The 21,281-nt window shown below is 39.3% G+C and overlaps 1 pseudogene across 1 annotated transcript in view; it reads left to right on the top strand.

The window, feature by feature from the left end:
* The first annotated feature begins 502 nt into the window (after window positions 1-502).
* The window catches only part of LOC307055035 (cytosolic beta-glucosidase-like), a 157,950-nt pseudogene continuing 137,171 nt past the window's right edge, over window positions 503-21,281 (top strand). The window contains exon 1 of the transcript in view: window positions 503-560. The product of the transcript in view is annotated as a cytosolic beta-glucosidase-like (transcript). The remainder of the gene's footprint in view (window positions 561-21,281) is intronic.

Below are 21,281 nucleotides of genomic sequence, written 5' to 3' on the forward strand. Positions count from 1 at the left end.
TAAGAGGCACCAATCTCAGCCTGTTATTTGACAACATGGGAATAAATATCACAAGAAACAGTTGAAAATGGTGGCCTCTAGGGAATGGGGATAAGGAATTGGGAGGAATTGGCCAAGGGAAAGTTCTAGTAGGATTATGTGACTTAAAAATAATGTCCATGTGTTTCATTAAAAGGGAAAAGATTAGATGAATGGGTGCCCTGCCAAAGCAGGGACCTGGTCTGTCCCCAGGCTGGCCCAACTCTGTTAAAAATTGGGAAGTGTCTGGAGAAGAACAATATAAATGGTCCCTCTGAACCAAGTGTCTTGGCTTCAAATCAAGGCTGTGGCCAGTCAAGTGGGATGCTTTAATCAGGTTCCCTTCTTGTTTGCGTACTCGTTTGCATTCTGAGACTACGGTCAGGGTGAGAGTTCACTTACTGTTTGCACAGCTGCTGGACTCCTCTGCCTGAAGAGTGCAGCTCTGTTGCCTGAGTGTTCCGGTCGGCCGTCTTCTGAAAGCATGGATTTTCCTGCAGGATTTGGATGGGGGGCAGTCACCTCAGCTTATCAAGTGGAAGGTAGGAGAAGCTTCTTCCCCTTCTCCAGAGCTGGGATGGCTTACTTCTCATGGATTCTGTATGTCTGGGGAAGAAGGTCGGGTGAGGAGGCGAAAAGAAGAGAAGCAAAAGGACTGAAGAGCCCATAACTGCATAAATGAAACTATCCCTTTTCACATAGAAGACACTTGCTTTCCATGTCCCTTTCCTTAGGCACAAGGGTGGTGGTGACGAGGGGCTGAAGACCCCTCTGCGGCTGTAATTTTGGTCCGTTCCAGCTCATCTGAGACATCAGTGTACACTGGACCAGCTGCTTTCATCACTGGTTTCTTGAACACATTTTCCATAACCTCCCTAAAAATGATAACAATTTCTCCTATTGGTTAGAAAAATGTTGACTAAATTCCTTCAAGGAGTCCAAGAGACATCACTGAAAGATGTTCTTCAGTTGGGAGAGATTCCCTGTTCTATTTCAAGGCCCCCCCATGTCCTGGGTGGCTGAGAATTAACTGTGAGATGGCAAAGAGCACCCAGAGTGGAGTTGGAGGTCTGAGTTCTGGTCTCCATCCTGCCAGGCATGAGCTTGTGAGTCTGGTCTCCTCCTCGAGTCTCAGTTTCTTCCTATGTAAAATAGGAAGATTAGATTAGCTTTTTCCTATATATATTTTCCACCTAAGGAATTAGGGATTGTTAATAGCTATCATGGGAAAATATTTATTTGGTCAAATAAATGTGGAAACCCAGGGATAAATAAAGCTAAGAGAATTTCTGGCAGCATTTTCCTAGAACTGCTGTAGCAAATGACCATAAACTGGGAGGCTTAAACACAGATATGTATTCTCTCACACTTCGGGGGGCCAGAACTAGCCATCTGAAGATGTCAATAGCTAAGTTAAGGTAAGCTCATACTGGAGTAGAGTGGGGCTTTAATCCAATATGACTGGTGTCCGTATAAGAAGAGGGAAATTTGGATACAGAAACACATGTGGAGAATGTCTTGTGACAATAGAGGCAGAGACTCAAGTGATGCAGCTGTAAACCAAAGAACACCAAGGGCCGATGGCCACTCCCGCAAGCTAGAAGAGACAAGAAAGGGTTCTAGCAAGAGTCTCAGAGGGAATATGACCCCGCTGAAACCTTGATTTTGGACTTCTAAGCTCTAGAAATGAGAGAGAATGTTTCTGTTGTTTAGGCCACCCCTTTTGTGGTACTTTATTATGGCAGCCCTAGAAAACAAATACATCAACCAAAACAAGTAAATTAATAAAAGATATAATTACTGCTTATGGTAAGTGCTAGGGTGATAACAGGTTTTGATTTAGGAGGATCTCTGTGAATTACTGTCATTTAATCTAAAACTTTAAGGACGAGAAGGAGGGAGCCATTTGAAGATGGTGAAGGTTTTTCTAGACAGAGTGCAGGTTGATCCTGGCATAATCCATGCTGCTTATGATTCCCATCTTCAGTTGCCATTTCCCAGACCTCCAGAAATGAGAATGAGGAATCTCTGCTATGATAATTGCAACAACTGCCATGTAGAAGACATTTTCCATGGGGACTATGTATGTTATGACACATATATGCTCTGTGATACAAAGCACTTTCAAAAGAATGTCTGGGAATGTACAGGTTAATAGGGATTCCACATCACTTTTTTCTCTATGGTATCTTCTACATTTGTTCCCAGATAATTATCACTTGGTCAGGGTGGGTGACTTGATGAAGCTGGCCTTCTAGTAGTGAAAACAAGAGACAGGACGTTGGCTAGTTTCCTTCTCAGAAGAGAGGTCAGACAGAACTGAGAGGGGGTTGCAGTGCACAGAATCAGGTTCTAGAAGGTGCACAGCATGGAAACTGGGAAGTTGGGTTCTGGAGCCAGACTCGCTAGACTGGGGGTCCATCTCTACCTTTTTCTAACTCTGTATGACTTTGAGCAATTTACTCAACTTCTCTGTGCCTCCTTGTCGGTAAGATGGGGTGATTATGGTATCTATAGTGCTGCTGTGAGGTTTAAATAAGATGACGTGTGTTAAATGCTTGATGCTCAGTAAGTGCTGAATGCATCGTATTTATATTTAGGTGGGGGAGGGTCACAAACGGGCTACTAAGAATGAATCACTTTAGAACTCCACAGTGAACTTGGCTGAAGCACACAGTCAGTTATACAAGACAACACAGTGGGTTTCAGTTCCCAGCTCCCAGATCCTGCTCACTCAGTCCCGGGGATAAGATTACTGGTCCTTTCTGAGCTCCTCTCTTCACAGGATCTCCACATTGCTGTACCTCTTCTGTCTGCACTGGGCTTGCTGCTGCCTTATTGTAAGGTCTTTATTTGTTGTCCCTAACCTGCTATTGTGCTGTTAACTCTCTAACAACAGCTTTCAGAAGGGAAATTGATCTTCCCTTATCTTTTTGTCAATGCACAGATGCCTTTTATATGTTTCCTTGGTTTTCTTACCTATCCTTTTGTGCTGAGTTTGAGTCCTAGCTCAAGCACTTACTAGCTGAGTGACTTTGGGCAAATAACTTATTTAAGTCTCAGGTTCCTTATTGTAAAACTAGGAAAACGGTCATGCCCACTCTGTATGTTTGTTCTGGGGATTAAAGAGGTCAGCATATATAACTGGAGCACAAGAGTGCCTGGGTCATAATAGCCACGAAATAACAATCACAACAGCACTACTGCTACTACTACTAGTAATAATAATAATGATGATGATGTTATTCTTTCTCCTGGCTGGATTCTCTCCCACTCTGTACTGATAGGAGAGCTACATCATCTGCTCCATTTACTGGGAATGGTCCTTTCTTCTTTGGACCACAAGTAAGAATATACTCCCTTCTTGCTCATTCTTGTCCTGATATTCCAGCAGCGGCTGGGAGAGTTACTGTTTAGCTACCCCTTCCACCACTGCGAGGGTCACATATGCAGGACGTCAACACGTGGCTTTGTCAAATCAATGTGGCCTGGAATTTAAAAGCTGAAGTCACCTTGTCGCTTTTTGATTTTGAGAATCTTTGCACTTTTGAGCTTCCCTGGCCTTTGAACGTCTACAGAGCCTTTGGAAGTCACGGACACTCAGCAGAACTGAGGATTGAGCATGAATTGTATTTATATAGAAAAAATCTGTCTCGGTGATTTGTTATAAAACATCACTATGTATCTTTTTCCAGAGATTTTCAGAACACACTGTCTGTGCAGGTATCTTTGTTTTCAGACATCCTCTCCGGAGTGCGGAGATATAGCTATAATACTCCACCCCCTCCCCATTCCCCTACAGACCCACGCCCACTCCCACACAGAAATAGAGATATTTGGGCTCTGTCACTTTTAATCAAAGGCACTCTCAGGGTCTTTGAAGGTAGAGTGACCAGAAAATGCAGGACAGGCCTTCCGGTCACTGGACCTCCTAATATACTGACTACTTGCTTGCATATTTCACCAGAACCATGGCTCTTCATTCTTCCTATGCATGTCTCTTGGGCCTTCATGCTGGCCACTTCCCTGACTATAGTTTTTTTTTTTTTTTTTTTTTACATCTTTATTGGAGTATAATTGCTTTACAATGGTGTGTTAGTTTCTGCTTTATAACAAAGTGAATCAGCTATACATATACATATGTCCCCATATCTCTTCCCTCTTGCATCTCCCTCCCTCCCACCCTCCCTATTCCACCTCTCTAGGTGGTCACAAAGCACCCAGCTGAACTTCCTGTGCTATGTGGCTGCTTCCCACTAGCTGTCTACCTTACGTTTGGTAGTGTATGTATGTCCATGCCTCTCTCTCGCTTTGTCACAGCTTACCCTTCCCCCTCCCCATATCCTCAAGTCCATTCTCTAGTAGGTCTGTGTCTTTATTCCTGTCTTACCCCTAGGTTCTTCATGACATTTCTTTTTCTTAAATTCCATATATATGTGTTAGCATATGGTATTTGTCTTTCTCTTTCTGACTTACTTCACTCTGTATGACAGACTCTAGGTCTATCCACCTCATTACAAATAGCTCAATTTCGTTTCTTTTTACGGCTGAGTAATATTCCATTGTATATATGTGCCACATGTTCTTTATCCATTCATCCAATGATGGACACTTAGGTTGTTTCCATCTCTGGGCTATTGTAAATAGAGCTGCAATGAACATTTTGGTACACTACCCAAAGCAATCTACAGATTCAATGCAATCCCTATCAAACTACCACTGGCATTTTTCACGGAACTAGAACCAAAAATTTCACAGTTTGTATGGAAACACAAAAGACCCCAAATAGCCAAAGCAATCTTGAGAACTGACTATAGTTTTTAAGAAGAGTTTAATGTAATGTTTATTACGTCAGAGTTGGCTGTGTAGTGCCTTTTGGAGGAAAGCGCCATATAAATCTAATAAATAAATAATAAGTGGTATAAGCAGGAGGAAAATTATGTGTTTTACGTGAGCTGTAAAGAATATTGTAAAACCTGTAAAAATGTATTTGTTAGATGAAGAGGCAGGGAAGAAAATGCAGATGATCATCATTCATACAGAAGCGAGTTTCATGCAATATTTTAAAGTACAGAAAAATTCCCATGATTTTTAACCCTTTGTGAAACTGACTCTGCCTATGCTTTTGGCTACAGGGAATGTGAGGCTCAAAACAGCAGGTAGCTCAGTGGCATTTTGTTTACTTCCTCAGTAGGCCATGGAGGGGCTATGAAAATAACATTTAGAACCTGATTCTACAGATCTTATGAGCTTGTACCTCCCAGTGATTTCACGGAGGATCTCTTAAGGGGTGAATGTGCTCTGCAAAATCCCGCGGATCATAAGCAAAGTCCAAACTACTCCGTTAAGGCCTCCTGGTGTGATCTGAGTTTGTGGGTTTCTTTTATTTTTGTCTTTTATTTTTTTTAAATTTAATTAATTTATTTTTTATACAGCAGGTTCTTATTAGTTATCTATTTTATACATATTAGTGTATATATGTCAATCTGAATGTCCCAATTCATTCCCCCCCTTCCCCCCTTTGGTGTCCATACATTTGTTCTCTACTTCTGTGTCTCTATTTCTGCCTTGCAAACTGGTTCATCTGTACCATTTTTCTAGATTCCACATATATGCGATAATATACGTTATTTGTTTTTCTCTTTCTGACTTCATTCTATATGACAGTCTCTAGGTCCATCCACATCTCTACAAATTACCCAATTTCATTCCTTTTTATGGCTGAGTAATATTCCATTGTATATATGTACCACATCTTCTTTATCCATTTGTCTGTTGATGGACACTTAGGTTGCTTCCATGACCTGGCTATTGTAAATAGAGCTGCAATGAACATTGGGATGTATGTGCCTTTTTTTTTTGGGGGGGTGGTACATGGGCCTCTTACTGTTGTGGCCTCTCCCATTGCGGAGCACAGGCTCCGGACGTGCAGGCTCAGCAGCCATGGCTCACGGGCTTAGCTGCTCCGCGGCATGTGGGATCTTCCCAGACTGGGGCACGAACCTGTGTCCCCTGCATCGGCAGGTGGACTCTCAACCACTGCGCCACCAGGGAAGCCCGTATGTGCCTTTATGAATTATGGTTTTCTCAGGGTATACGCCCAGTAATGAGATTGCTGGGTCATATGGTAATTCTATTTTTAGTTTTTTAAGGAACCTCCAGACTGTTCTCCATAGTGGCTGTATCAATTTACATTCCCACCAACAGTGCAAGAGGGTTCCCTTTGCTCCACACCCTCTCAGTACTTATTGTTTGTAGATTTTCTGATGATGCCCATTCTAACCTGTGTGAGGTGATACCTCATTGTAGTTTTGATTTGCATTTCTCTAATAAGTAGTGATTTTGAGCAGCTTTTCATGTGCCTCTTGGCCATCTGTATGTCTTCTTTGGAGAAATGTCTATTTAGATCTGCCCATTTTTTGATTGGGTTGTTTGTTTTTTTTAATATTGAGCTGCATGAACTGTTTATATATTTTGGAGATTAATCTTTTGTCCGTTGATTTGTTTGCAAATATTTTCTTCCATTCTGGGGGTTGTCTTTTCATCTTGGTTATAGTTCCCTTTGCTGTGCAAAAGCTTTTAAGTTTCCTTAGGTCCCATCTGTTTATTTTTGTTTATATTTCCATTACTCTAGGAGGTGGGTCAAAAAAGGTCTTGCTGTGATTTATGTCAAAGGGTGTTCTTCCTATGTTTTCCTCTAAGAGTTTTATAGTGTCTGGTCTTAAATTTAGGTCTTTAATCCATTTTGAGTTTATTTTTGTGTATGGTGTTAGGGAGTGTTCTAATTTCATTCTTTTACATGTAACTGTCCAGTTTTCCTAGCACCACTTATTGAAGAGACTGTCTTTTTTCCACTGTATATCCTTGCCTCCTCTGTCATAGATTAGTTGACGATATGTGCGTGAGTTTGTCTCTGGGCTTTCTAACCCGTTCCATTGATCAGTATGTTTGTTTTTGTGCCAGTACCATGTTGTCTTAATTGCTGTACCTTTGTAATATATTCTGAAGTCAGGGAGTCTGATTCCTCCACCTCCATTTTTTTCCATCAAGGTTGCTTTGGCTATTTGGGGTCTTTTGTGCCTCCATACATATTTTAAGATTTTTTGTTCTAGTTCTATAAAAAATGCCATTAGTAATTTGATAGGACTTGCACTGAATTTGTAGATTGCTTTGGGTACAGTCATTTTCAGAATATTGATTCTTCCAGTCCTAGAACATGGTATATCTCTCCATCTGTGTCATCTTTGATTTCTTTCATCAGTGTCTTATAATTTTCTGAGTACAGGTCTTTTACCTCCTTAGGTAGGTTTATTCCTAGGTATTTTATTCTTTTTGTTGCAATGGTGAATGGGATTGTTTCCTTAATTTCTCTTTCTGATCTTTCATTGTTAGTGTATAGGAATGCAGGAGATTTGGGGGCCTTAATTTTGTATCCTCTAACTTTACCAAATTCATTGATTAGGTCTAGTAGTTTTTTGGTGGAATCTTTAAGATTCTCTATTTATAGTATCATGTCATCTGCAAACAGTGACAGTTTTACTTCTTCTTTTCCAATTTGGCTTCCTTTTATTTCTTTTTCTTCTCTGATTGCCATGGCTAGGACTTCCAAAACTAGGTTGAATAATAGTGGTGAGAGTGGACACCCTTGTGTTGTTCCTGATCTTAGAGGAAACGATTTCAGTTTTTCACCATTGAGAATGATGTTTGCTGTGGGTTTGTTATATATGGCCTTTATTATGTTGAGGTAGGTTCCCTCTGTGCCCACTTTCTGGAGAGTTTTTATCATAAATGGGTGTTGAATTTTGTCAAAAGCTTTTTCTGCATCTATTGAGATGATCATGTGGTTTTTCTTCAATTTGTTAATATGGTGTATCATATTGATCGATCTGCAGATATTGAAAAATCCTTGCATCCCTGGGATAAATTGAACTTGATCATGGTTTATGATCCTTTTAATGTGTTGTTGGATTCTGTTTGCTAGTATTCTATTGAGGATTTTTGCATCTGTATTCATCAATGACATTGGTCAGTAATTTTCTTTATTTGTACTATCTCTGTCTGATTTTGGTATCAGGGTGATGGTGGCTTCATAGAATGAGTTTGGGAGTGTTCCTCCATCTTCAATTTTTTGGAGGAGTTTGAGAAGGATGAGTGTTAGCTCTTCTCTAAATGTTTGATAGAATTCACCTGTGAAGCCATCTGGTCCTGGACTTTTGTTTGCTGGAAGATTTTTAATCACAGTTTCAATTTCATTACCTGTAATTTGTCTGTTCATATTTTCTGTTTCTTCCTGGTTCAGTCTTGGAAGGATATTATACCTTTCTAAAAATTTGTCCATTTCTTCCAGGTTGTCCATTTTATTGGCATAGAGTTGCTTGTAGTAGTCTCTTAGGATGCTTTTTATTTCTGCAGTGTCCATTGTAACTTCTTTTCATTTCTAATTTTATTGATTTGAGTCCTCTCCCTCTTTTTCTTGATGAGTCTGGCTAAAGGTTTATCAATTTTGTTTATCTTCTCAAAGAACCAGCTTTTAGTTTTATTGATCTTTGCTACTGTTTTCTTTCTTTCTATTTCATTTATTTCTGCTCTGATCTCTATGATTTCTTTCCTTCTACTAACTTTGGGTTTTGTATGTTCTTTCTCTAGTTCCTTTAGGTGTAAGGTTGGATAGTTTTTTTTTTTTAATATCTTTACAGGAGTATAATTGCTTTACATTGTTGTGTTAGTTTCTGCTGTATAACAAAGTGAATCAGCTATACGTATACATATACCCACATATCCCCTCCCTTTTGTATCTCCCTCCCATCCTCCATATCCCACCCTTCTAGGTGGTTACAAAGCACTGAGCTGATCTCCTTGTGCTATATGGCTGCTTCCCACTAGTTATCTATTTTATATTTGGTAGTGTATATATGTCCACGCCAGGCTCTCACTTCACCCCAGATTACCCTGCCCCCTCCCCGTGTCCTCAAATCCATTCTCTACATCTGTGTCTTTATTCCTGTCCTGCCCCTAGGTTCATAAGAACCTTTTTTTTTTTAGATGCTATAGATACATCTTAGCATATTGTATTTGTTTTTCTCTTTCTGACTTACTTCACTCTGTATGACAGACTCTAGGTCCATCCACCTCACTACAGACAACTCAATTTTGTTTCTTTTTATGGCTGAGTAACATTCCATTGTATATATGGGCCACATCTTCTTTATCCATTCATCTGTCGATGGACACTTAGGTTTCTTCCATGTGCTGGTTATTGTAAATAGTGCTGCAATGAACATTGTGCACATGACTATTTTTGAATTATGGTTTTCTCAGGGTATATGCCCAGTAGTGGGATTGCTGGGTTGTATGGTAGTTCTATTTTTAGGTTTTTAAGGAACCTCCATACTGTTCTCCATAGTGCCTGTATCAATTTACATTCCCACCAACAGTGCAAGAGGGCTCCATTTTCTCCACACCCTCTCCAGCATTTATTGTTTGTAGATTTTTTGATGATGGCCGTTCTGACTGGTGTGAGGTGATACCTCATTGTAGTTTTGATTTGCATTTCTCTGATGATTAGTGATGTTGAGCATCCTTTCATGTGTTTGTTGGCAATCTGTATATGTTCTTAGGAGAAATGTCTATTTAGGTCTTCTGCCCATTTTTGGATTGGGTTTTTTTTTTTTTTTTTGGATATTGAGCTGCATGAGCTGCTTGTATATTTTGGAGATAAATCCTTTGTCAGTTGCTTCGTTTGCAAATATTTTCTCCCATTCTGAAGGTTGTCTTTTTGACTTGTTTATGGTTTCCTTTGCTGCACAAAAGCTTTTAAGATTCATTAGGTCCCATTTGTTTACTTGTGTTTTTATTTCCATTTCTCTAGGAGGTGGGTCAAAAAGGATCTTGCTGTGATTTATGTCACAGAGTGTTCTGCCTATGTTTTCCTCTGAGAGTTTTATAGTGTCTGGCCTTACATTTAGGTCCTTAATCCATTTTGAGTTTATATTTGTGTATGTGTTAGGGAGTGTTCTAATTTCATTCTTTTACATGTAGCTGACCAGTATTCCCAGCACCACTTATTGAAGAGGCTGTCTTTTCTCCATTGTATATTCTTGTCTCCTTTATCAAAGATATGGTGACCATATGTGTTTTTCTCTGGGGTTTCTATCCTGTTCCACTGATCTATATTTCTGTTTTTGTGCCAGTACCGTTACTGTAGCTCTGTAGTGTAATCTGAAGTCAGGAGCCTGATTCTTCCAACTTTGTTTTTCTTTCTCAATATTGCTTTGGCTATTTGGGGTCTTTTTTGTTTCCATACAAATTGTAAAATTTTTTGTTGTAGTTCTGTGAAAAAATGCCATTGTTAGTTTGATAGGGATTGCATTGAATCTGTTGATTGCTTTGGATAGTATAGTCATTTTCACAATGTTGATTCTTCTAATCCAAAAACATGGTATAGCTCTCCATTTGTTTGTTTCATCTTTAATTTCTTTCATCAGTGTTTTATAGTTTCTGCATACAGGTCTTTTGTCTCCTTAGGTAGGTTTATTCCTAGGTATTTTAGTCTTTTTTTTGCAATGGTAAATGGAGTGTTTCTTTAATTTCTGTTTCAGATTTTTCATCATTAGTGTATAGGAATGCAACATATTTCTGTGCCTTTACTTTGTATCTTGCTATTTTACCAAATTCATTGATTAGCTCTAGTAGTTTTCTGGTAGCATCTTTAGGATTCTCTGTGTAGAGTATCATGTCATCTGCAAACAGTCACAGATTTACTTCTTCTTTTCCGATTTGGTGATTCCTTTTCTTTCTTTTTCTTCTCTTGTTTCTGTGGCCAAAACTTCCAAAACTATGTTGAATAATACTGGTGACAGTGGAATACCCTGTGTTTTTCCTGATCTTAGTGGAAATGGTTTCAGTTTTTCACCATTGAGAACGGTGTTGGCTGTGGGTTTGTCATATATGGCCTTTTTATGTTGAGGTAAATTCCCTCTATGCCCACTTTCTGGAGAGTTTTTTATCATAAATGGGTGCTGAATTTTGTCAAAAGCTTTTTCTGCGTGTATTGAGATTATCATATGGTTTTTATCCTTGAATTTGTTAATATGGTGTATCACATTGATTGACTTGCATATATTGAAGAATCCTTGCATTCCTGGGATAAACCCCACTTGATCATGGTGTATGATCCTTTATATGTACTGCTGGATTCTGTTTGCTAGTATTTTGTTGAGGATTTTTGCACTTATATTCATCAGTGATATTGGCCTGTAGTTTTCCTTTTTTGTGACATCTTTTTCTGGTTTTGGTATCAGGGTGATGGTGGCCTCGTAGAATGTGTTTGGGAGTGTTCCTCTCTCTGCTCTATTTTGGAAGAGTTTGAGAAGGAATGGTGTTAGTTCTTCGCTAAATGTTTGATAGATATGGCCGGGGAATCCATTTGGCCCAGCGCTTTTATTTTTTGGAAGATTTTTAATCACGGTTTCAATTTCAGTGCTTGTGACTGGTCTTTTCATATTTTCTAGTTCTTCCTGGTTCAGTCTTGGAAGGCTGTGCTTTTCTAAGAATTTGTCCATTTCTTCCAGGTTGTCCATTTTATTGGCATATAGTTGCTTGTAGTAGTCTCTCATGATCCTTTGTGGTTCTGAATTGTCAGTTTTTACTTCTCCTTTTTCATTTCTATATCTGTTGATTTGAGTCTTCTCCCTTTTTTTCTTGAGGAGTCTGGCTAATGGTTTATCAATTTTCTTTATCTTCTAAAGAACCAGCTTTTACTTTTATTGATCTTTGCTCTCATTTCCTTCATTTCTTTTTCATTTATTTCTGATCTGATCTTTATTATATCTTTCCGTTTGCTAACTTTGCGGTTTTTTTGTTCTTCTTTCTCTAATTGGTTTAGGTGTAAGGTTAGGTTGTTTGAGATTTTTCTTGTATCTTGAGTTAGGATAGTATTGCTGTATACTTCCCTCTTAGAACTGGTTTTGCAGCATCCCATAGTTTTTGGGTCGTCATGTTTTCATTGTCAATTGTTTCTAGGCATTTTTTTATTTCCTCCTTGATTTCTTCAGAGATTTCTTCGTTTTTTAATAAGGTATTGTTTAGCCTCCATGTGCTTGTGTTTTTTACGTTTTTTCCCCTGTAATTGGTTTCTAATCTCATAGCCTTGTGGTTGGAAAAGATGCTTAATATCATTTCAGTTTTCTTAAATTTACCAAGGCTTGATTTTTGACCCAAGATGTGATCTATCCTGGAGAATGTTCCATGTGCACTTGAGAAGAAAGTGTAATCTGCTGTTTTTGGATGGAATGTCCTATAAATATCAATTAAGTCCATCTTGTTTAATGTATCATTTAAAGCTTGTGTTTCCTTATTAATTTTCTGTCTGGATGATCTGTCCATTGGTGTAAGTGAGGTGTTAAAGTCACCACTATTATTGTGTTACTGGCGATTTCCTGTTTTATAGCTGTTAGCATTTGCCCTATGTATTGAGGTGCTCCTATTTTGGGTTCATATATATTTGTAATTGTTACATCTTCTTCTTAGATTGATCCCTTTATCATTATGTAGTGTTCTTCCTTGTCTCTTGTAACATTCTTTATTTTAAAGTCTATTTTATCCAATATGAGTATTGCTACTCCAGCTTTCTTTTGATTTCCATTTGGGTGGAATATATTTTTCCATCCTGTTACTTTCAGTCTGTATGTGTCCCTAGGCCTGAAGTGGGTCTCTTGTAGACAGCATATATATGGGTCTTGTTTTTATATCCATTCAGTAAGCTTGTGTCTTTTGGTTGGAGCATTTAATTCATTCACATTTAAGGTAATTATCGATATGTATGTTCCTATTACCATTTTCTTAATTGTTTTGGGTTTGTTTTTGTAGTTCCTTTTCTTCTCTTGTGTTTCCCACTTACAGAAGTTCCTTTAGCATTTGTTGTAAAGCTGGTTTGGTGGTGCTGAATTCTCTTAGCTTTTGCTTGTCTGTAAAACATTTTATTTCTCTGTCAAATCTGAATGAGATTCTTGCAGGGTAGATTAATCTTAGTTGTAGGCTTTTCCCTTTCATCACTTTAAATATATCATGCCACTCCCTTCTGGCTTCTGTAGTTTCTGCTGAGAAATCAGCTGTTCACCTTATGGGAGTTCCCTTGTGTGTTATTTGTCATTTTTCCCCTGTTGCTTTTAATAATTTTTCTTTGTCTTTAATTTTTGTCAATTTGATTACTGTTTGTCTCAGTGTGTTTCTCCTTGAGTTTATCCTTCCTGGGACTCTGTGCTTCCTGGACTTGGGTGGCTATTTCCTTTCCCATGTGAGGGAAGTTTTTGACTGTAGTCTCTTGAAATATTTTCTTGTGTCCTCTCTGTCTCTCTTCTACTTCTTTGACCCCCCAATAGTGCGAATGTTGGTGCATTTAATGTTGTCCCAGAGATCTCTTAGGCTGTTTTCATTTCTTTTCCTTCTTTTTTCTTTATTCTGCTCCACGGCTGTGAATTCCACCATTCTGTCTTCCAGGTCACTTATCTGTTCTTATGCCTCAGTAATTCTGCTATGGATTCTTTCAAGGGCATTTTTCATTTCAGTCATTGTATTGTTCATCTCTGTTTGTTTGTTCTTTAATTCTTGTAGGTCATCGTTAAACATTTCTTGCATCTTCTCAATCTTTTGCTCGATTCTTTTTCCGAGGTCCTAGATCATCTTCACTATCATTATTCTGAATTCTTTCTCTGGAAGGTTGCCTATCTCCACTTCATTTAGTTGTTTTTGTGGGGTTTTATCTTGTTCCTTCATGTGGTACATAGCCCTCTGCCTTTTCATCTTGTCTATCTTTCTGTGAATGTGGTTTTTGTTCCACAGGCTGCAGGATTGTAGTTCTTCTTGCTTCTGCTTTCTGTGCCCTGTTGGATGAGGCTATCTAAGAGGCTTGTGCAAGCTTCCTGATGGGAGGGAATTGTGGTGGGTAGAACTGGGTGGTGCTCTCATGGGCAGAATTCAGTAAAATGTAAATCTGCTTGTCTGCTGATGGGTGGGGCTGGGTTCCCTCTCTGTTGGTTGTTTGGCCTGAGGTGACCCAGCACTGGAGCCTACCTGGCTCTTTGGTGGGGCTAATGGCAGACTCTGGGAGGGCTCACACCAAGGAGTACTTCCCAGAACTTCTGCTGCCAGTGTCCTTGTCCCCACCGTGAGCCAAAGCTGCTCCCCGCCTCTGCAGGAGACCCTTCAACACTAGCAGGTAGGTCTGGTTCAGTCTCCCTTGGGGTCACTGCTCCCTCCCCTGCGTCCTGATGTGCATACTACTTTGTGCGTGCCCTCCAAGAGTGGAGTCTCCGCTTCCCCCTGTCCTGTCGAAGTCCTGCAGTCAAATCCCACTGACCTTCAAAGTCTGATTCTCTAGGAATTCCTCCTCACTTTGCCGGACCCCCAGGTTGGGAAGCCTGACGTAGGGCTCAGAACATTTTCCTCCAGTGAGTGGACCTCTGTGGTATAATTGTTCTGCAGTTTGTGAGTCACACATCCATCGGCCATGGGATTTGATTTTATTGTGATTGTGCCCCTCCTACTGTCTCATTGCAGCTTCTCCCCTGTCACTGGATGTGGGGCATCTTTTTTGGTGAGTTCCAGTGTCCTCCTGTCGATGATTGTTCAGCAGTTAGTTGTGATTCCAGTGCTCTCACAAGAGGGAGTGAATGCATGTCCTTCTACTCTGCCATCTTGAACCCTGAGTCTGTGGTTTTTAAGGAGGCAAAGGCCTCAGTTTTATGAATGCTATTGTCACCCCTGCGTGCTGAACTGGATATCAATGTAATGTTGGGACTTTGATTTAACTTGGACTTTGACTTTATTTTGGCAGATATTGAGGCTGGCCTCAAACTTTAGCCATTTGTTTGTTTTGGTGTGTGAAAGATGGAATGCTATAGTTGAGAAGCTTGGGGTTATTTTTGCACTTACAAAAGTGGGAGAATAAACAAAGCAGCTGAATTCCTTCATTTTAGGTACAGTTTGTAGTGATCCTATCCAGGCTGTTTCTTCTCTGTACCTTTTAAAAACTGAACTGGTCCATTCAAACCTGAGCTAGAGACATGTTTTATCTGCCTGCTATAGATGTCAGCACAAGCCCCATATTTCTTTAGATCGCTTCCTCTTTGCTTTCTCTGCTCAACCAATTTTGGCAGTGTGTCTTGGTTCCTAGTTCCTACTAAACTCTTTGGAGGAAACATTCCAGTCTGAGACTTAATCTCTTGGCTGCCCTTGGTAGTTTTCTAGAACGGAGCTCACCAGATTGGTCTGCCCTTTGTGTGGACCACCTAAGAAAGGAGTGGGAGCAGGCTTAAAAGCATGGTCATTTATTTCTTGATGTGTAAGGAAAAAGGAAGAAGAGAGGTGAGACTTTATTCATGAAATTTCTCACAGATTAAAGTTGAGATGACAGAAAGGACCCTTATTTCCCCCAGTTTCAAATTTGAGATTCACAAAAACTCAAAGTTGCCCCTTTTTTTGAATGTACCATGAAATTATGTAGTCATCATTGAATGAGTATGGGCTTTGGCAGGGATGATATTCAGGTATTCATCAGCTGATACACTGGCCAATCCAATGTTAACTATAAACAATAGGTGTAGACTGGACTGGCACCTGCCTTAACTGAGAGTAGATGCCAGCCTTAAACAACTGGTAAGGAACAGACCAGCATCAGCATCTTCATTGACCATTAAGAGTAGTGGCCAGCTGTCAACAACTGATTTGACTAGCCTGGCACCCACATTAACTAATCAGAGTGGGTGCCAGCTGTAATCAACCATTGGGGACACACTTCCATGAACTGACTGAATTTTAGCTTTAGGCTTATGAGTGGGACACAGCTGGAATATATCAGACTCTATTTGTGAACTACTAGAGAGTCAAATCATTTAATTTCTTCTAGCCTCAGATTTCTCACCCGCAAAATTCCTAATGCTCACCTCTTTTTTTGAAATTTCATTGGATAAGTGTTGGAGAGCTTTTTTTTATATTTTGTACTTCTTTGGATCTGAGGTGATTTCCTCAACTTTTTCTTCCAGATTATTAATTTGGATGTTAGCTTTGTTCATTCTATTTATCAGTCCCTCTATGGAATATTTAATTATGGTGATCATATTTTTAAGTTTTAAGAACACATTCTTATTCTTTGATTGCCTAATTTCCAGGAAGTCAGTTTGTTTTTCGGATGTAGTCACCCTCGAATCTTTCTAAGAATGCTAGTTAAAAAAATTAAGTCTTTTTTTTCTTTTTCTTTCTTTCTTTTTATATCAATTTGAAATCTTTGAATTATTTGTTCATTTGGGTCCATATTTTTTATGCTATTTGTTTTTGTCAAATGGCTGGTGATCCTTGAATACCCGTTTATGTTTTTGAATGAAATAATATGTTGATAGTAGTAACTGAGTTAGGCTTCCTTTGAAGTTAAGTAACTCTGTTGAACTGAAACAGTGCTGACCCTATAAGAAGCAGTGTTCTGTGTAAGTGGGTGGGGCCTGTTGACAGTCAGGCTTCTCAGTAATGGACTATGTGTATGAAGGAAGGGAGCCAAGATTTAGATCTCAATAATTGCCAGATAATGGGGTCTTTAAGAAAGAATGTTTTGTTTGCTTTTTATTTATTAATTTTTTTAACAACCTTTGAGAGACTACCACTTGTGTAGTTTAAAACATTTTATTTATTTATTTATTTATACTTATTTTTCCCCAACATTTTACTTAGCATTTCTTTCTTTCTTATTTTTTTAAAATTTTTATTGGAGTTTAGTTGCTTAACAATATTGTGTTAGTTTCTACTGCACAGTAAAGTGAATCAGCAGTGTATATATATATATATACATATCCCCTCTCTTTTGGATTTCCTTCCCATTTAGGTCACCACAGAGCACTGAGTAGAGTTCCCTGTGCTATACAGTAGGTTCCATTAGTTATCTATTTTATACCTAGTATCAATAGTGAGTGAATATATGTTAATCCCAATCTCCCAATTCGTGCCTGGTCTTAGTTGTGGCACGAGGGATCTTAGTTGTGGCATGTGGACTCTTAGTTGCAGCATGTGGGCTTCTCAGTTGTGGCATGCGGACTCTTTAGGTGTGGCATGTGAACTCTGAGTTGTGGCATGCATGCGGGATCTAGTTCCACGACCAGGGGTCGAACTCAGGCCCCCCCTGCATTGGGAACATGGAGTCTTATCCACTGGACCACCAGGGAAGTTCCTTGCTTTTTAAAAGTGTTCTTATTAAGTCTATTTCTTTTTCTTCAGTTTAATTGAGATATAATTGACATATAGCACCTTATAAGTTTAAAGTGTACAGCATAATGACTTGACATATATATTGTCAGTTGATTACCACAAGAAGCTTAGTTAACATCCATTGTCTCCTTTAGATACAAAAAGAAAAAAAGCAAACAGTTTTTTACTTTTGATGCAAAATGTTAGGATCTACTCTCTCAGCAACTTTCAAATATAGCATGCAACAGCTTTCACTGTAGTCATCATGTTTTATATTACACCCTCTGTACTTATTTATCTTATAAACTAAAAGTTTAAACCTTCTGACCACCTTCATTCAATTCCCCCTCCCCCCACCTCCCATCTCTGGAAGGCACAAATCTGATGTCTTTTTCTATGAATTTGGTTTTTCTCTTTTCTTAGATTCCATATGTAAGTGAGATCATACAGTATTTGTCTTTCTCTTCTGTTTGCTTTTGCCTTTTTTTTTTTTTTTTTTGTGGTACGCGGGCCTCTCACCGCCGTGGCCCCTCCCGTTGTGGAGCACAGGCTCCGGATGTGCAGGCCCAGTGGCCATGGCCCACGGGCCCAGCTGCTCTGCGGCATGTGGGATCCTCCTGGACCTGGGCACAAACCCGCGTCCCCTGCATCGGCAGGCGGACCCCCAGCCACTGCGCCACCAGGGAAGCCCCTGCTTTTGACTTTTGTTTCCCATCTACACTACCCTTCAAGTTCACGTTTAGTCTAGAGTTTATTCTACTTTTCTTTACTGTGTCAGTGCCCTTGATAGCAAGGGCTATCTTGTCCCGTCACATCTCTCACTTTTATTAATCATTTCTTGGAACTTCCACCTGGGGTGAAGGCAGCACTAACTGCTCTGTTTATGGGGGAGAGGACCAGTCAGGCCAATAGTACATTAGATAATCCTTTAATTAATTACCGTGATGACTGCTCTGAGCCTGCTGTGCTCTCTGCAGTGGCTGACCTGCAGATTCTCTAGGGCAACCCCTCTGAATCCTTACCAGCCGTCTTCAGTGTGTGAGTGTATGTTGCAATCCTTTTCTTTAGTTTCTCAGGCAATTCAGCCCTAGTTTCTTTCCATTTGCCAGAAATACTTTAGTCAATGTGATATTCTTTGGGGGCTTTTTTGTTTTCAGCTCTGTTGTGGAACTTTAAAAAAAAATTTTTTTTACTGTCATTTCAATGGGGTTGTGAGAGGGAGAGGAATTAAGTATGTCCACTGTACTCCCCATCTTGAACTGGAAGTGCTTATTAATATGTGTTTATAAGTGCCTTATAAACCATGCAGTTTTATTCAAAGTTAACAAGTGAATTTCCCTGTCTTCTTCTTACCCTTATCCTCCTCTATTACTAACACATCCAACCTCTGGAAATTTTCTAGTCCTATGCTTTTTAGAAAGAAGATGAGATAACATGGAATTGATGGCATTTTAGACAGTGTAACAAGAGAAAGTGAAATATTGAGACAGGGTGAGGAAAGCCATAGCGGAGGAGGGGTACTATGACCAAGGAAGGCCATATGTCTAGGTGCCTGCCTCTGGGGTCAGCTGCTCTAAGCCATTTGCACTTTTCATCATTTCTTACCTCCCTTTATCCTGGACACACAGATTTTCCATGTACCAAGTTTCCGGGTACCTCCACTGGCTTCATGGGCAGTGCTGAAATGTATCTGCTGCCATCACTGTTGGTACATGTGGATTATTTATTGATAACAATCTGCCTGCTTGTGTATTCTTTTCTATAGGTGAAGTTCTAGGTACAGAATGGATGCTTATCACATATGTTTAGGAAAAACATTTTTATTTGTACTATGAATGTATTAAAAAATAATTGTAGAATAGTTAAAATATACAAACAAGAAAAAAAAGCAAAATAAAAAATCAGCCAGAGAGGTATTTTCAGATTTTGAGTATGTACTTTTTCTATACATTCACAGACTTTCATGCACTTCTGTTCACCCTAATAGGTACATTCTGTAAATGGTTTTGGTTTCTGTAAGACCCTTACAAATATCCTGATAGGCTATAACACATCTGCCTCTTTTCTCCTCTTCTGGTGCCCTTTCTTCCTTCTCTATCTTTCTATACACATGGATGTTACATAGAAAGCTAAATGTGAGTAAATATATGTATCTTTGAAAAATAAGAGATAATTTGCTGCATTTCAAACATTTGTTTGGAGTAGGGTTCTATATATTGTCCTACAAATCTGTACATAAATTATTTTGTCACCACTAAATTCATCAGTTAGGATGGAACATTTGTTTATTTGGATGAATGTGTGCCAGCATTGTACTGAAAAAAAGGCATTATTTATGCTGTTCCTTCCTGGGCTTGCCCATCTGGTAGGGGTTGCTTTCCAGGTAAGTTCACTGGTGCAAAGCTTAAGCGATTCTTCAAAAATTATTAGGTCGTCACACAGTGTCCCAGACAGTATGGGACTCATGCTAGACCCTTCTTCTTAATCTCTCCTTTATTTAATCAATTATTTTTTGTTCTATCTCATCTGTACCTCTTGATTACACCCCTCTTCCCCATTACTACTTCCTTTCTTTTAGTTCCAGAACTCACCGCCTCTTGTCTTAAATTCTCCTTCCCTCCCCTCCCCTGTCCTCCAGTCTCTTTGGCACACTGCTCCAGCATGGTCTTTTTTTTTTTTATATATCTTTATTGGAGTATAATTGCTTTACAATGGTGTGTTAGTTTCTACTTTTATAACAAAGTGAATCAGTTATACATATACATATGTTCCCATATCTCTTCCCTCTTGCATCTCCCTCCCTCCCACCCTCCCTATCCCACCCCTCTAGGTGGTCACAAAGCACCGAGCTGATCTCCCTGTGCTATGTGGCTGTTTCCCACTAGCTATCTATTTTATGTTTGGTAGTGTATATATGTCCATGTCTTTCTCTTGCTTTGTCACAGCTTACCCTTCCCCCTCCCCATATCCTCAAGTCCATTCTCTAGTAGGTCTGTGTCTTTATTCCTGTCTTACCCCTAGGTTCTTCATGACATTTTTTATTCTTAAATTCCATATATATTTGTTAGCATATGGTATTTGTCTTTCTCTTTCTGACTTACTTCACTCTGTATAACAGATTCTAGGTCTATCCACCTCATTACAAATAGCTCAATTTCGTTTCTTTTTATGGCTGAGTAATATTCCATTGTATATTAGCATGGTCTTTTAAAATTCTGACCACACCATTCCATTTCTTGAGAGATAGCATGAACTCTGAAATCAAACAGACTAGGTTTGAATCCCGACTCCACTGCTTATCAGTTGTGTGACCTTGGGAGATAGCTAAGCTTTGCATACCTTGTTTCCTCATTTGTAAAATAGGAACAGTAAGGGTGTCTATCTCAGGGTTGTTGTAAATATTAAATGTGTTTATGAACATCGAATGCTTAGAACATTTGTACTGGGCAAACTGTATGTGTTCAATAAATTTTAACAATTATTTAAATTTTTTTTATTTTTCTCTTACCTTCTACAGAATTATTTCTGAACATCCTGCATGGCGTAAAAAAAAACCTTTTGTAATTTTACCTCTGACTACTTCCCCAGTTTTATCCCTTGTTTTTTCTTCATTTGTATCTTATTCTTTGACCAAAATGAAGCACAAGTAATTCTTTAAATGTGCCATGACCTTCATGTACTGTTGCACGCACTGTTCCCTCTGCTTGAGTGCATACCTGACTTCTGGCATGAGCAGAGACCAACAGAGGACACCGATCCAGGCTTCCTAACTTCCAGGCTGGATCTCTTCCTACTGCAGCATACTACCTCTTTCATCGTCATCCTTTATGCTACTCTTCTAAGGTGTTATGTGAGCATGGTAGAGATAGTAAGGGGCTGGGAGTCGGGTGTGGCAAAGGAAACCCCCCAAAGAAGTTTTTAGTACTTATGAACAATCTATTCTTGTATTAACTATTTGGAACAACATGGATAATATGTCTTTTACCTGGGGGCATTTGGACATAGCTCCATGCTTTTAAGGATGACTGATATCA

The sequence above is a fragment of the Hyperoodon ampullatus genome (genome assembly GCF_949752795.1).
Source record: "Hyperoodon ampullatus genome assembly, chromosome: 1".
Lineage (NCBI taxonomy): Eukaryota > Metazoa > Chordata > Mammalia > Artiodactyla > Ziphiidae > Hyperoodon > Hyperoodon ampullatus.